Here is a 14,731-nt window from a genome sequence, read left to right as displayed (position 1 = left end):
GAAGGGGATTAAGAAGGACAATCCTCCAGTTATAAAATAAATAATCTTCAGGGATGTACTGTACAGCATAAGAAATATGCTCAGTAATACTATTCAATATAATAACATTGTGTGGGGACAGATAGTTACTAGACTTACTATGGTGATCATTTCATAATATATACAAATATCAAATCATTAAAGAGTACACCTAAAACTAACATACATCCACTAATATGTTTCAATTAAAAAAAGGAAAACCACACACGTTTCTCCAGTGAGTTGGTGTTCTGTAGGAATCTGATTAAATGAGCTTTTATCCTTGGCCGTGAGGAGTCCCTGCTTCATTCATCACGTCATGAGAAACTCCATGTAGCGGTGACGGAGCAGCCCCCGCTGGTGCCACCTGAATGTGTCGCCCAGAGACAAGGTTAGTGCGTACCCTCTGGACGAGCAGGAGGGGGCCAGGGCACCACGTCCAGAAGGAACAGGTTTCCACAGCTTTTCATTAATATGTTTGATGTTTCCAGACTCAGAATTTTCTGTATGTACTGAATCAGTCCTTCTGCTTACCACCCTTGTAAATAGAGGGAGACATTATTATGTTGGAGTCATAAAGCTGCTTACACTTCCTTCGAAATCATGCCCAGCTGAGCTGATTGAGTCTGATGTTGGCTTCCTTTGATCTCAAATGTGAATCCACCAGTTTGCAAGCGTGCTCCAGCATCTGTGGCAAAAAAAAAAAAAAAGTAACTTCTGCTTCAGCCATTGCTTCATTGTGTGTGGTGAAACTGTGTGCAAAAATGAAAAACGATTTGTGTGTCTATGGCGTCAGTCTGATGACAGCGTGACCCAGGACAGCAGTTGTCACATCTAGTACTTTCCCAGTGCTGAGGTGTTTGCCATGAAGGACATCTCTTTGCTTGGTGTGTCTTCTTTATTAGCCCCAATCAAAACTGGGCAGAATTCCCTGCATTTATAAAGTTCTGTCAGTGGCAGAGGGACAGTTCCCACTCATGGTTATTGGGTTTTGTCTTCACGTTATTGAAACTCCATGTGTCCTATTTGGCTGCAGAGGAACCAGCCTTAATAGAGGGGGAAAAACCTCTAGAAATGGAAAAAAAAAAAAAAAAGAAAACTAAGTTTTTCTGAGCCTATAGCTGAAACTTCAAAATCCAAATATGATCACTGCTTTCTTTTTGTTTCCCAGACTCTGAGTAATTTAATTATATAAATTCTAATTACCCAAATAAAGCGAAAACACAAGCCTTTTCTTCTGCTTTCCTGGGATAGCAATGAAACAGGCTATTTCATCCGGATAATACCTCTAAGACACGTCAGGCATCTGCCCTGTGTGTGCCAGAGTAATGCTGGGTGTGATGGTCATTGTATTAAGCCAGTGTCAGGGTTTTCTGTCTCACAGAGCAAAAAGAAGTATGAGCATCTTGAAAATCTTTCCATATTATTTGAAAGATAGGAAGATTGGTTTAAAAGAAAGTCCAGAATTTGGGATTGTAAAATGGACTGAAGCACTCTCGCTAAAAGCTGAGTTTTCAGATTTTGCCACATTTTCATTTGTGAGGCAGCACTTAAAATTCATCGAGCAGGACTTTATTTGCGGATGTGCTAATAATCTTCCTTCGTGTTTGAAAGGAAGAGACACTACTTTCTGCTCCATCCTCTGAAACACACCACCTGCTTTACCAAGCTGGAATGCGGTATTTTTCCACTGAGGAGTGCACTTGTTTTTGCAGTGAGAACACAGCAGTGCTGTTTGAAGGCTCCACTGATGATGGCAAAGGATCAAAGGTGGGAGGTGATAGCAGGTGGCAGCTTAGGGGGTGATCAGTGCAACCAGTGTGATGCATTGCTGCGTGGAGATGTGCAGGAGCCCAGCGAGAATCCTAGAGTAAAGGGGGAAAGCTGAAAGTCAAAGGCAGGCGATGATTTCAGGTAAATCTGACCGTTCTAGGGAATATTAAAAAGTCCACTGTTACTCTAGTCAGAATTATGATCATTTGGGAAAATGGATGTTTAATGCAATGGATAGAACCCTTTATCTTTGCTCTCTTTTTCCTTTACCCTTGGACATGAAAAACAAATGAAGAAAAATTTTCAAACTTAGTGAGAAAGAAACAAAAATTAGTCATCCTATAGGAAGAAAGATGGAGTAGCTACTTTTTTAAAAAATTGAAGTATAGTTGATTTATAATGTTGTTTTAGTTTAAGGTGTGCAGCAAAGTGATTCAATAATACATATACATCCAACCTATTCTCTTTCAGATTCCTTTTTCTTATCCATGTGTGTGTGCTCAGTAGTGTCCAACTCTGTGACCGTGTGGACTGTAGCCCATCAGACTCCTCTGTCCATGGGATTCTTTAGGCAAGAATACTGGAGTGGGTTGCCATTTCCTTTAACAGGGGATCTTCTCAACCCGGGGGATGAACCTGTGTCTCCTGTGTCTCCTTGCATTGGCAGGCAGATTCTTTACCACTGAGCCACGTGAGAAGCCCTCTTTTTTCTTATAGGTTACTACAAAATATTGAGTATGGTTCCCTGTGCTATACAGGAGGTCCTTGTTGGTTATCTATTTTATATCTAGTAGTGTGTTAATGTTGAGGAGGGCATGGTAATCCACTCCAGTGTTTTTGCCTGGAGAATCCCATGGACAGGGGAGCCTGGTGGGCTACAGTCCATAGGCTTGCAGGGAGGTGGACATGACTGAAGTGGCTTAGCATGCATGCAGTGTGTTTATGTTAATCCCAAACTCTAGTTTTAAAGTTCATTCCTTGACTCTTGGGGGCTTTCTTTCCCTGAGTTGACTGAAATTGCTCCCAGGAAACCTTCCCTGTGTTATTTAAGAGGGCATGTTAGATCAAGGCTGGGTCCCCCATGATTTCATTAAAGACCCTGCTGTTGAGTTAGTGTTGGTCTCAGGCTGTGGACACAGGAACACAGAGCAGTGTCTTCTCAGAGAGCAGGGAATTCCCAGTTCCTCTTTGTTCTTCATGTTCTCCAGAGCTGCAGCATCAAAAGCCAGAAGTGCCGAGGAAAAGCATGGGATGACTGCTTCGAAGGCAATCATGATCGTTTCGTTAAATGACAAGGTAGTCCCCCAAGCTTGAAACTTCCACAGCAGGCAACTAGTCTGTTGAGGAAGAATGAAGTTTTATATACCTAGGCTTTACGTATTTCCTGGGAGTTGGTGATGGACAGGGAGGCCTGGTGTGCTGCAGTCCATGAGATCGCAAAGAGTCGGACATGACTGAGCGACTGAACTGAACTGAACTTACTTATTTCAGTGGTGAACTATTTAATGTTTACAGTTTAATCACACTACTGATAGTTACGTCCCTGTAGCTTTTTTTTTTTTTTGCTTAACATGTAATGACAGCCTGGTATATTTGCATTTTCACTTTGTGTATTTCACTGAGCAAATTCCTTAGCCTGAAGGCACTTTTTTTCTGGTTAGTGGGAGAGTCTTTCTAAAATCATAACTCCCCATGGCCTCCTATGAAATGACTAGTCTTGCTGTAAGATCTTTCTATAATGCCATGTATGACTGAATATAATGCTGTTCCTTCTATTCATAGATGAGGTGAATTCAATCTATGACTTAAATCTTATCAGAATTAACCTTCAACTGGGATAGGGCAGAGTAACAGGGGTGTTGATTTCTTTTCTCCTTTTTGGTATCATAGTTTGAAAATCATATTTCTATTCAAAAATTCTTTCTTAATAGAATAGAGCTATGCAAATCATAAGGAATATCAATGTTTTCCCCCAAGAGCATTTTTAAAAGCCCTAATAAACCTAGTAGTCACTGACTGAATGCCTGCAGTGGGGATCACAAATAAGAAATTGGTAAAATAATCAAGCGGTATATTGGAGCCTCCACACACTGGGCCAGGATGAAGTCTTCAGTCTAACGGGCTGTTCTTTGTGTGGTTCTACACTTTTTGGTGTTAGAGTGGCTTTTCTTTTATGACATCATGGTCACAGGTGAGAGGTTGTTTTTCATATTTAAATTGTAGGCAATTTAAAACATTAGTGACCTCTTGGTGCTGTTGTTCAGCTACTAAGTCATGCCCGACTCCTTGTGACCCCGTGGCCTGCAGCACCCAGGCCTCCCTGTCCTTCACCGCCACCCGGAGCTCGCTCAGACTCATGTTCGCTGAGTCAGTGATGCCATCCCGCCATCTCATCCTCTGCTGCTCCCTTTTCTGTTTGCCTTCAGTCTTTCCCAGCATCAGGGTCTTTTCCAGTGAGTTGGCTCTTGGCATCAGGTGGCCAAAGTACTGGAGCTTCAGCTTTGACGTCAGTCCTTTCAGTGAATATTCTGGATTGATTTCCTTTAGGATGGACTGGTTTGATCTTGCAATCCAAGGGGTTCTCAAGAGTTCTCCAGCACCACAATTTGAAAGCATCTATTCTTCAGTGCTCAGCCTTCTTTATGGTCCAACTCTTACATCCATACATGACTACTGGAAAAACTATAGCTTTGACTGTATCAACTTTGTCAGCAAAGTGATGTCTCTGCTTTTTGATATGCTGTCTAGGTTTGTCATAGTTTTCCTTCCAAGGAGCAAGTGTCTTTTAATTTCATGGCTTCATGGCTGTTGGCAGTGATTTTGGAGCCCCCCAAAATAGAATCTGTCACTGTTTCCACCTCTCCTCCTTCTATTTGCCATGAAGTGATGGAACTAGATGCCATGATGCTAGTTTTTTGAATGTTGAGTTTTAAGCCAGCTTTTTCACTCTCCTCTTTCACCCTTGTTAAGAGGCTCTTTAAGTCCTCTTCATTTTTCTGCCATTAGAGTGGTATCATCTGCACATCTGAGGCTGTTGATATTTCTTCCAGCAGTCTTACTTCCAGTGTGTGATTCATCCAGCCCAGCATTTCACATGATGTACTCTGCATGTAAGTGACAATATACAGCTTTCTCAGTTCACGTACAGCTGAAGCCTAGCTTGAAGGATTTGGAGCATAATTTTGCTAGCATGTGAAATGAGCACAATTGTGCAGTAGTTTGAACATTCTATGGCATTGTCCTTCTTTGGGATTGAAATGAAAACTGACCTTTGCCAGTCCTGTGGCCACTGCTGAGTTTTCCAAATTTGCTGACATACTGAGTGCAGCACTTTAACAGCATCATCTTTAAGTATTTGAAATAGTTCAACTGGAATTCCATCACCTTCACTAGCTTTGTTCGTATTAATGCTTTCTAAGGCCTACTTGACTCCAGGATGTCTGGCTCTACATGAGTGACCATACCATTGTGGTGATCTGGGTTATTAAGACTTTTTTGTATAGTTTTTCAGTGTATTCTTGCCACCTCCTCTTAATATCTTCTGCTTCTGTTAGATTCTTACAATTTCTGTCCTTTATCATGCCCATCCTTGCATGAAATGTGCCCTTGATATCTCCAATTTTCTTGAAGAGATCTCTAGTCTTTCCCATTTTATTGTTTTCCTGTATTTCTTTGCATTGTTCACTTAGGTAGGCTTTCTCATCTCTCCTTGCTATTCTTTGGAACTCTGCATTCAGATGGGTATATCTTTCCTTTTCTCCTTTGCCTTTTGCTTCTTGTCTTTTCTCAGTTATTTGTAAGGCCTCCTTAGACAACCATTTTGCCTTTTTGCATTTCTTTTCCTTTGGGTGGGTTTTGATCACTTCCTGCTGTACAGTGTTACAAACCTCCACCCATAGTTCTTCAGGCACTCTATCACATCTAATCGCTTGAATCTTTCTGTTACTTCCTCTGTATAATCATAAGGGATTTGATTTAGGTCATACCTGATTGGCCTAGTGGTTTTCCCTACTTTCTTCAAGTCTGGATTTGGCAATAAGGAGTTCATGATCTGAGCCACAGTCAGCTCCCAGTCTTTTTTTTGCTAACTGTATAGAGCTTCTCCATCTTTGGCTACAAAGAATATAACTAGTCTGATTTTGGTATGGACCATCTGGTGATGTCCGTGTGTAGAGTCATCTCTTTGTTGTTGGAAGAGGATGTTTTCTATGACCAGTGTGTTCTCTTGACAAAATTCTGTTAGTCTTTGCCCTGCTTCATTTTGGAAATGTCTCAGAGGCAGTTTTAGTTGTGCAAAATAGTCCACCACAATGAAGAATTCTCGTGCCCCAAATATCAGCCCACCCTCATTGCGAAACATTGATTGCTTTTATGTTTATGACAAAATTGTAGAATAACAGCTGAATACAATTTGATTATGAGATTAACTGCACAAAATACTGCATATAAAGGGTGGCTTATCCTCAAGTGAGCCTTGCTGTGAATCAGAACACTGTTCAGATGCAGTCTTCTGAGACATTTTATTTTTTAGCTTAACATAATGTGAAACTGTGTTTTCCATGTTCCAGCCAGTCCTGGATATATTTGGCTGATAGTTTGAAGAAATAAAATCTTCCTGCAGCCTTCAGTTATTAAAATAGAACCAACCACCCACTCATTTTATTACATTCTGTGGAATGTTTTTGAATGACAGTCTAAGTATTTTAATTGGTCTCCTGCTGATTTATAACCCCTTGTTTTCTGTTTCACATTTTATATCTTGAAATTACAAGTTACAGTGCCATTTTTATACTGTGCCATTTAAACAGAATGAACAACATTTTTTAGAAAGAAAAAGTTCCATTCAGAAACCCAAGGGTCATTCATTTGAATTGTCTACATTTTGGGGTGCTGGCGTTTCTTGGCTGTCCCAGCTGATTATCTCTGCTGCTATTCATGTAGGTTCTCCATGTGTGTTGAGGGTTGGGGGAGAGACAGCTGGATCCTCTCTGCATCCAGGAAGTAAGATGTCATTCATTTTCTGGTTTTGAATGCAGGCTTTCTCAGTTCTGTGTTCACCCTCTGTGGTTCTATCCCCACGCGATGCTCCATGTGTGTGGTTGTGTGCGTGCTCAATCGCTTCAGTTGTGTCTGACTCTGTGACCCTGTGGACTGTAGCCCTCCAGGCTCCTCTGTGCATGGGATTCTCCAGGCAAGAATACTGGAGTGCATTGCCATTTGCTTCTCCAGGGGATCTTCCAGACCAAAGGATCAAACCCATGTCTCTTACCTCTCCTGTATTGGCAGGCAAGATCTTTACCACTAGCGCCACCTGGGGCTTCATGTACCAAACATTTATGCTGTGGCTCCTCAGATGTGTTTTTATAAACTTGCTTGAAAAAAGTTCCTTTGAATTCTTCTCATTGAACCATAGAGACCAGGCAGGGAAAATAATCCTAACTCAGAGCCTCCAAGTTTAGTTTCAGTTTCATCATTTTATACATTTACCACCAGTGGTTCACTTATTCAAAGCTTTTTAGCATCCATTTGTTGGTTTGTACCCAGACACAGCTTTGTGTGTGTCCAAACAAAAGCAGAATTTGTAAGTAACTCTGCACATGTCTGCAAAGACCTTGGTAGTTTTACTGTTTGAGTTCCTTGATCTAGGAGCTGTTGCTTCATGTTGATAGCTTTCTCCCTGGGGATAAGGGAGACATGTTGGAAAATTAAAATAAATTTTTATACTCAGCTATTAAAAAAGAATAAATTAGTGCCATGTGCCGCAGCATGGCTTGACCTAGAGATTATCGTACAAGTAAAGTAAGACAGACAGAGAAAGACAAATATTATATCACTTATATGTGAAATCTAAAAAAAATATATATATACAAATGAACTTATTTACAAAATAGAAATAGACTTACTGACATAGAGAACAAACGTATGGTTACCAAAGGGGAAAGAGGTGAAGGTATATATTAGGAGTTTGGGATTATTGAATACACAGTACTGTATATAAAATAGATAACAAGGACCTACTGTGTAGCACAGGGAACGGTATTCAATATCTTATAATAAGCTATATGGGAAAATAATCTGAAAAATATATATATACACCAATGTATATATATGTATGTATAACTAAGTCACCTTGCTATATACCTGAAACATTGTAAATCAACTATACTTCAATATTTTTAATGCAAAAAAAAAAAACTTTTTGGCTTTTTTCAGCATATCTTGCTTCTCCAGATAGTTGATTTGTCTTCTAAAGAATGTTTTTATATTGGGTAGTCTTTTTGAAATATAGAGCAACAAAATGAACGATAGTTTCCTTTGATAGTTAACTTGATCTAATATTTTTCTTACATAATTATCATTAGAATCAAACTGGTTGATTACCGTACGGGTATGTTTCTTCATAAGGTCAATAGAATTGAAGAAACTCGTTTCTGCCCTAAAATGATCTGTATACTAAAGAAAGAGATAGCCAGGCCAAAAAAAACAAAACAAAACATAAAAACAATATTAAGATTTCCTTACTGTCTTCCATAGTGGCTGTATCAATTTACATTCCCACCAACAGTGCAATAGTGTTCCCTTTTCTCCACACTCTCTCTAGCATTTATTGTTTGTAGACTTTTTGATGAGGGCCATTCTGACTGGTGTGAGGTAATATCACATTGTAGTTTTGATTTGCATTTCTCTAATAATGAGTGATGTTCAGCATCTTTTCATGTGTTTGTTAGCCATCTGTATATCTTCTTTGGAGAAATGTCTGTTTAGGTCTTTTTCCCACTTTTTGATTGGGTTGTGTGTTTTTCTGGCATTGAGTTGTATGAGCTGCCTGTATATTTTGGAAATTAGTCCTTTGTCAGTTGTTTCATTTGCTATTATTTTCTCCCATTCTGAGGGTTGTCTTTTCACCTTGCTTATAGTTTCCTTTACTGTGCAAAAGCTTTTAAGTTTAATCAGATCCCACTTGGTTACTTTTGTTTTTATTTCTGTTACTCTAGGAGGTGAGTCATAGAGGATCTTGTTTTGATTTATGTCATTGAGTCTTCTGCCTATGTTTTCCTCTAAGAATTTTATAGTTTCTGGTCTTACATTTAGGTCTTTAACCCATTTTGAGTTTATCTTTGTGTATGGTGTTAGGAAGTGTTCTAATATCATTCTTTTAAATGTAAGTGTTCAGTTTTCCCAGCACCATTGTTCATTGCAGCACTGTTTACAATAGCTAGAACATGGAAGCAACCTAGATGTCCATCGACAGATGAATGGATAAAGAAGTTGTGGTATATATACACAATGGAATATTACTCAGCCATGAAAGGGAACACATTTGAGTCAGTTCTAATGAGGTGGATGAACCTAGAACCTATTATATAGAGTGAAGTGAGTCAGAAGGAGAATACTGTATTCTAATGCATATATATGGAATCTAGAAGAATGGTACTGAAGAATTTATTTATAGGGCAACAGTGGAGAAACAGACATGGAGAATAGACTTATGGACACGGGGAGAGAGGAGGAGAGGGTGAGATATATGGAAAGAGTAACATGGAAACTTACATGACCATGTGAAATACATAGCCAACAGGAATTTGCTGTGTGGCTCAGGAAACTCAAACAGGGCTCTGCAGCACCCTAGAGGGGCGGGATGGGGAGGAGAAGGGAGGGAGCTTCAAAAGGGTGGGGACATATGTATGTCTGCGGCTGATTCACGGTGAGGTCTGACAGAAAACAGCAAAATTCTGTAAAGCAATTATCCTTCAATTAAAAAATAAAAGAAAAAGATTTCCTTAGCAGTAATACCTTTCACTTCCTCTGTCCTGTGTACACATATTATCTATTTGTGTTTACTCTTCTCAGTCCCTCTTATTTTTGTAATTTTTTTACCTCTATTTTGTCTAATTGATTTCAATTTTCTTATTTTTTGTATCATGCATCAATTTCAGATGTTGGCTATTAATCCTATCCATGTGTAACAATTATGATGTCTTTGTAACAGTCTTTGAAATTCTTTCCTTTCTTTATCTATATTGTATACTATCAGGTGCATTTAGCCAGTCAGAGCGAATCACTTACCCTTCTTCCACTGATGAAGAGGCAATGCCATGTTGTCGTAGTTAACCAGTTGTTCCTTTCCTGCATGGGACTTCTCTGGTGGTTTAGATAGTAAAGAATCTTCCTGCAGTGCAGGAGACCTGGGTTTGATCCCTGGGCTAGGAAGATCCCCTAGAGAAGGGAATGGCAACCCACTCCAGTATTCTTGCCTGGAGAATCCTGTGGACAAAGAAGCCTGGTGAGCTACAGTCCATGGAGTCACAGAGTCGGACATGACTGAGTGACAGACACTTTCATTTCCACATTCTTTCCTGTCAAATTAAATCATGTAACTCTTCTCAGTTTTCATCCTGGCACATAGAAGGCAACTGATAAAAAAAATGAATGATACCTCCTTAATTTCTTATGGTATTCTATGTTGTTGTTGTTCTTTTACTCATGCATTTAATTGTGCTTTTTTATTATCATGCAGTATATAGTCATTTTAAACAATTTGTGAGTATAGATCAGCAGAAGAAATAAAACCAAAAAACCCAAAATACACTTAATGCAATGATTTGGTGATAACTACTGTTAGCACCTTTCTGTGTATAATTCTACTCACCCTTTTATATTTGCTTATAAAAAGACATATTTCAAATAATGTTTTTATAGCACAGAGTATTTTAAACTTTAAAATATGTATTGTAATGAATACACTGCATATTCCACAAATATTTATCTATATTTGTCTATAGCATAACTTTAATGGGTGGATTATATCATGTCTGTATACTTTTTACTTCAATCATTACCTGGCCATTTTAGTTTGTTTCCATTTATTTCTTATTAGACATAGCACTGTAGTTAACTCGGTTGCATATTATTGTATAAAAAATTACCTGCAAACCTATTGGTTTAAGAGAACACACAGTTTCTGTGGATCAAAAATCTGGCCGTGGCTTAGCTAAGTCCTCTGCTTCAGGAAGTCTTACACATGTACAGTTAAGGTGTTAGCTGGAACTGGATTTCATCTGAAGACTCAGTCAAGGACACATGCCCTTCTAGGCTCATATGACCGTTGCACAGTTCACTTCTTCCAAGGCTGCTGAGGTGAGGGCCTCAGTTCACAGCTGGTGTGGACTGGTGGTGGCTCTCCAGTCCTTACCGTATGGGTCTCCCCAGCATGCCAGTTTGTTTCAGCAAAGCCAGCAAGAGAAATCCTTTTTCGTCCTGGACATGTCAAAATGATAGCATGCGCTTATTATACCGGGGAGAGTACGGCAAGACAAAAGCACAATCTTATGCCACCTAATCATAACCCAAACAAGTGCCTTCTGTTTGTTAGAAGCAAGTCACTAGCACAGACCACAGTCAAGCGGAAGGTATTTTACAAGGGTGTGACTGACTACCAGGAGGCAGGGATCACTGGGATTCATCTTAGAGCATTCCAGCCATATTAACTATCTTGTAGCTAAGCCTCATGCATATTCATTCATATTTCCAACTGATAAACGCAAGGGAAAAAATTCTTGATCAAAAGCTATGTGTACTTTGGGGGAAGTTTTGATGTCTATTGCCAAATCGCTTTGCAGAAGTTGTTGAAGCTTGCATCCCCAACAGCAATTGAACTCTCCAAAAAACTGAGCAGTTCTCTCTGTTTACAGTTGTTATCAGTCTAATAAGTGAAAAAAATGGGACTCCTTTGAATCTCTCCCCTTGACTTTTGCGGTGTTGAACTCTCTAGTATTCTTGCCCATTGACCGTCTCCTTTTTATCTCTTTTCTTTACTCTTCTTTCTACTCCCCTTCCCCCCATAAGATGTGCCTGAAGGCTCAGTCTGAAGACCCGTTTTCCTTTCTCCAGTCTTTCAGCTGATGTTTGAGGGCTGACAGTGTGCTGTGCCTGTAGGAAGCTCCACCCACTCGTGGGACAGGCACACCCCACTGTGAGTGAATTTCCAAGCAGAAGTCCAGCCAGGCCGTCTCCTGGGTTCTGCTCCAATAGTGCAGCCACCTTCAGCTATGCCTACCTGGATGTCCTGGACATGCCTCAGACTTAACCTCTCCAACCAAATGCATCACCTGCTTGGTCCTCTCTTCCTCCTGGCGACAGCTACTTCCCTTCCTGGCTGCCCCCTACGCTCTTGCTGACAGTACTGCCAGGCCAGGTCACTCACAGCACACAGAAAAGTCTCAGCAGTGACAGCCTCAGCCGATTCTCCCTGCACAGGGTCACGAAGGGTTTTGGAGGTGTAAGTAGGCGTCGCTTTCAGTGTAGGGGAGTTCAGTGAGCTATGTATGCCGACAAGTCAGTCTCCTAATAAGAGCGATAAGCCATGGGCTCCCGTGGGTGAGATTCAGTGGTCACCTCCCCACTAAGAATGCCCCTGGGTGGGCCACCAAATTCCCCCCAGCCCCACCACCCAGCTCATTTCCTGCAGCTGTGATGGACCTTGCCTCTGATCGTTTGTAACTCCGGATCCTGAACTTATCACCTGCTCTGACTGGAGACGGAAATTTCTTTACTGTTTTCTGGGAAGATTCTGCAATCCTTTTTTTTTTTTCCTGCTTCAGTTTCCCTAGGGACAAGGACTGCTTTAGCTAGTGACACACCATCATCCCACTTCACCCCTGTACACACTCCTCTCTCTTGAGTGCAGAGCAAGAACAGGAGGTCCTTGTTAATTACCCCCTTACCCCAAAGTGCAAGTAAGTTTGCACATGGAAAATAAATTCTTTTACATTCCGGATTCTCACTTTAATTTCATTTCACCTGAATACATTGAGCAGAACAATTGTTTTTCACTCTCCATGAACTGATGCATTTAGCAAACCAGCCCCACGTCAACCTGTAATTCTTGGCCAGAGTTTCCCTCCCCCAAGCTCATAATGGACTTCCCAGGTGACTCAGTGGTAAAGAATTACCTGCCAGTGCAGGAGACACAGGTTTGACCCCTGGGTAGGGAAGATCCCCTGGAGTAGGAAATGGCAACCCACTCCAGTATTCTTGCCTGGGCAATCCCTAGCAGGTTCCCCTGTGTCCATGGGATCACAAAGAGTTGGACACAACTTAGCAACTAAACTATGCTAAGCTTCTACTGCATCTTTGAATACTGTGGGGGCTCTGCTTCTTCATTCACTCTCTCTCCCCTCTGACACAGGGGGCTTGCCGTGTACAGCTTCTTTTCTCCCTTTCACAAGGCTCTCTCAGCTTGGAGTTGTGGTTACTTCTTTCTTAGTTGTCTGTAGCTCCTTCAGTATCACCTCTTGTCATTTTGTTCCTCGCCCTTTTCCTTTGATGTCCCCAGTATCCTCCAATATCCTCTCGGCTCCATGCCCCCAGAGCTGCTTTTCCTCCCGGCTGTCCACTCTGCCTAGCTTGACCTTCTCAGGCCTGCACCTCTCATTCCACCTGGGACTCCTGCATCTGCCTTTAGCTGCTCTTCCTGCTCCTGTTTCTCAGCATTGGCCCTAATCCATTATGCTTCTTGACCTACTGTTCTCCTTACCTGGTCACTTCCTTGCCCAGAATTTCCCACTTCCTACCCCTGTTTTGAAAAATGTTTGTGAACTGGTCCGATCTTACGTATATATGCCTCATATGTATGTGTTTTTTATTTTCTAGAACTTTCTAACATGCTGTCTCCACTATTCATCACTGTCTTTTGTCCTTGGTTATCCCTTCCTCCATCCCTTTTCTATTTCCTAGGGTAGGAAATAGATACCAGGATCTATTAGATTCTGTTAGATTAGATCTGTTAGATCTAGTAGACTCTAGGATACTCATCTTCCTTCTCCCCACTGATCTATTGTGCTGTCCACCCTCAAGGTCCAACTCAAGACCCATCCCCTATCATTCCAGTCCAGGAATTTCAACCCTGGCTGACAGCAACATCACCTGAGGTGTTTCTCAAATAATATTTTATCTGGACTGGGTCCTGGAACAACTGAAACCTGAACTCTTGGATGGGACTCAGGCTTTGTTTTTGTTCTGTATTCCCACCGAGATAAGCACTCAGGAGTGAGGATGACAGCTTCTGGCTGATACAACACGCCAGCAATGTTACCGCATTTATAACCAGCTCCACACAGTCCCACACGGAATTTTTCCCCACCTTGTTTACCTTTGTTCTCTGACCGGATGCTGAAGTGCACACTTATCACTAAATGTCTGTTGATTGACATGTTGTCTTTAACATACAAATAACACATTTGAGATGATCTACCCTTCCTCTAACTTTCTTCTTGACAACCTTTGTTGAGTCTGATAATCTTTGTCCCCATCAAACAGAAGCACAACCTAGGGAGAATGGCAGAAGCCTTGGGGACACTTACTTTTTTTGATTCATCCATATTAATTGTTGAACCTGAACCACAGGGCTTTGTTTTGGTTAGTATTTATGATCCTTGGACTATTCTTGGTGTTCACCATCTTTAACAAGCAATTTAATTTAGCCCATAACAAGACTTCATCTAAGTCTGCAATATATATTGTTTGTTGATATACCAATCTAAGTGTGATAACTCAAATTAGTCATGAGAATCAAGAGTTAGTTCCCGTCCCACCAGAGCCTTTCACAGTTACACTGAGACCCTCTCAGAAGCACATGTTGAGGTACCCCCTGCATAACTCCCCACAAATTTAGGCCAGTTTTTAGTCATCTCCTCACTTTAAAACTCTCATCAAAAATGCTGTGAGAGACAGCATTTTCTTTCACCGAATCATTCTGGTTTCTTCCTAATGAGTGTTTTTGGAGTATGTTTACTGATGTTTTCCCTTGGGCTTAGCATTGTGCCATTGTGTATAGGAAAGCTCAATAACTGAAACCAATTACTGTACACATAACAGTATTTATTTTACTTGAACACTTCGGCGTACATTATCCCTCAAACAATGATGATTTTAATTTTAA

The 14,731-nt window shown here is 40.8% G+C and overlaps 1 protein-coding gene across 2 annotated transcripts in view; it reads left to right on the top strand.

Moving 5' to 3' along the window:
* ZNF704 (zinc finger protein 704) overlaps window positions 1–14,731 on the top strand; it is a 247,172-nt gene that overhangs the window by 74,182 nt on the left and 158,259 nt on the right. The gene's annotated exons all lie outside the window — the stretch shown is intronic.

Source organism: Cervus elaphus, chromosome 21 (genome assembly GCF_910594005.1).
Source record: "Cervus elaphus chromosome 21, mCerEla1.1, whole genome shotgun sequence".
NCBI classification, from domain to species: Eukaryota; Metazoa; Chordata; class Mammalia; order Artiodactyla; family Cervidae; genus Cervus; species Cervus elaphus.
Note: the sequence above shows the minus strand (reverse complement) of the source record. Positions and strands in the feature narration are given on the sequence as shown.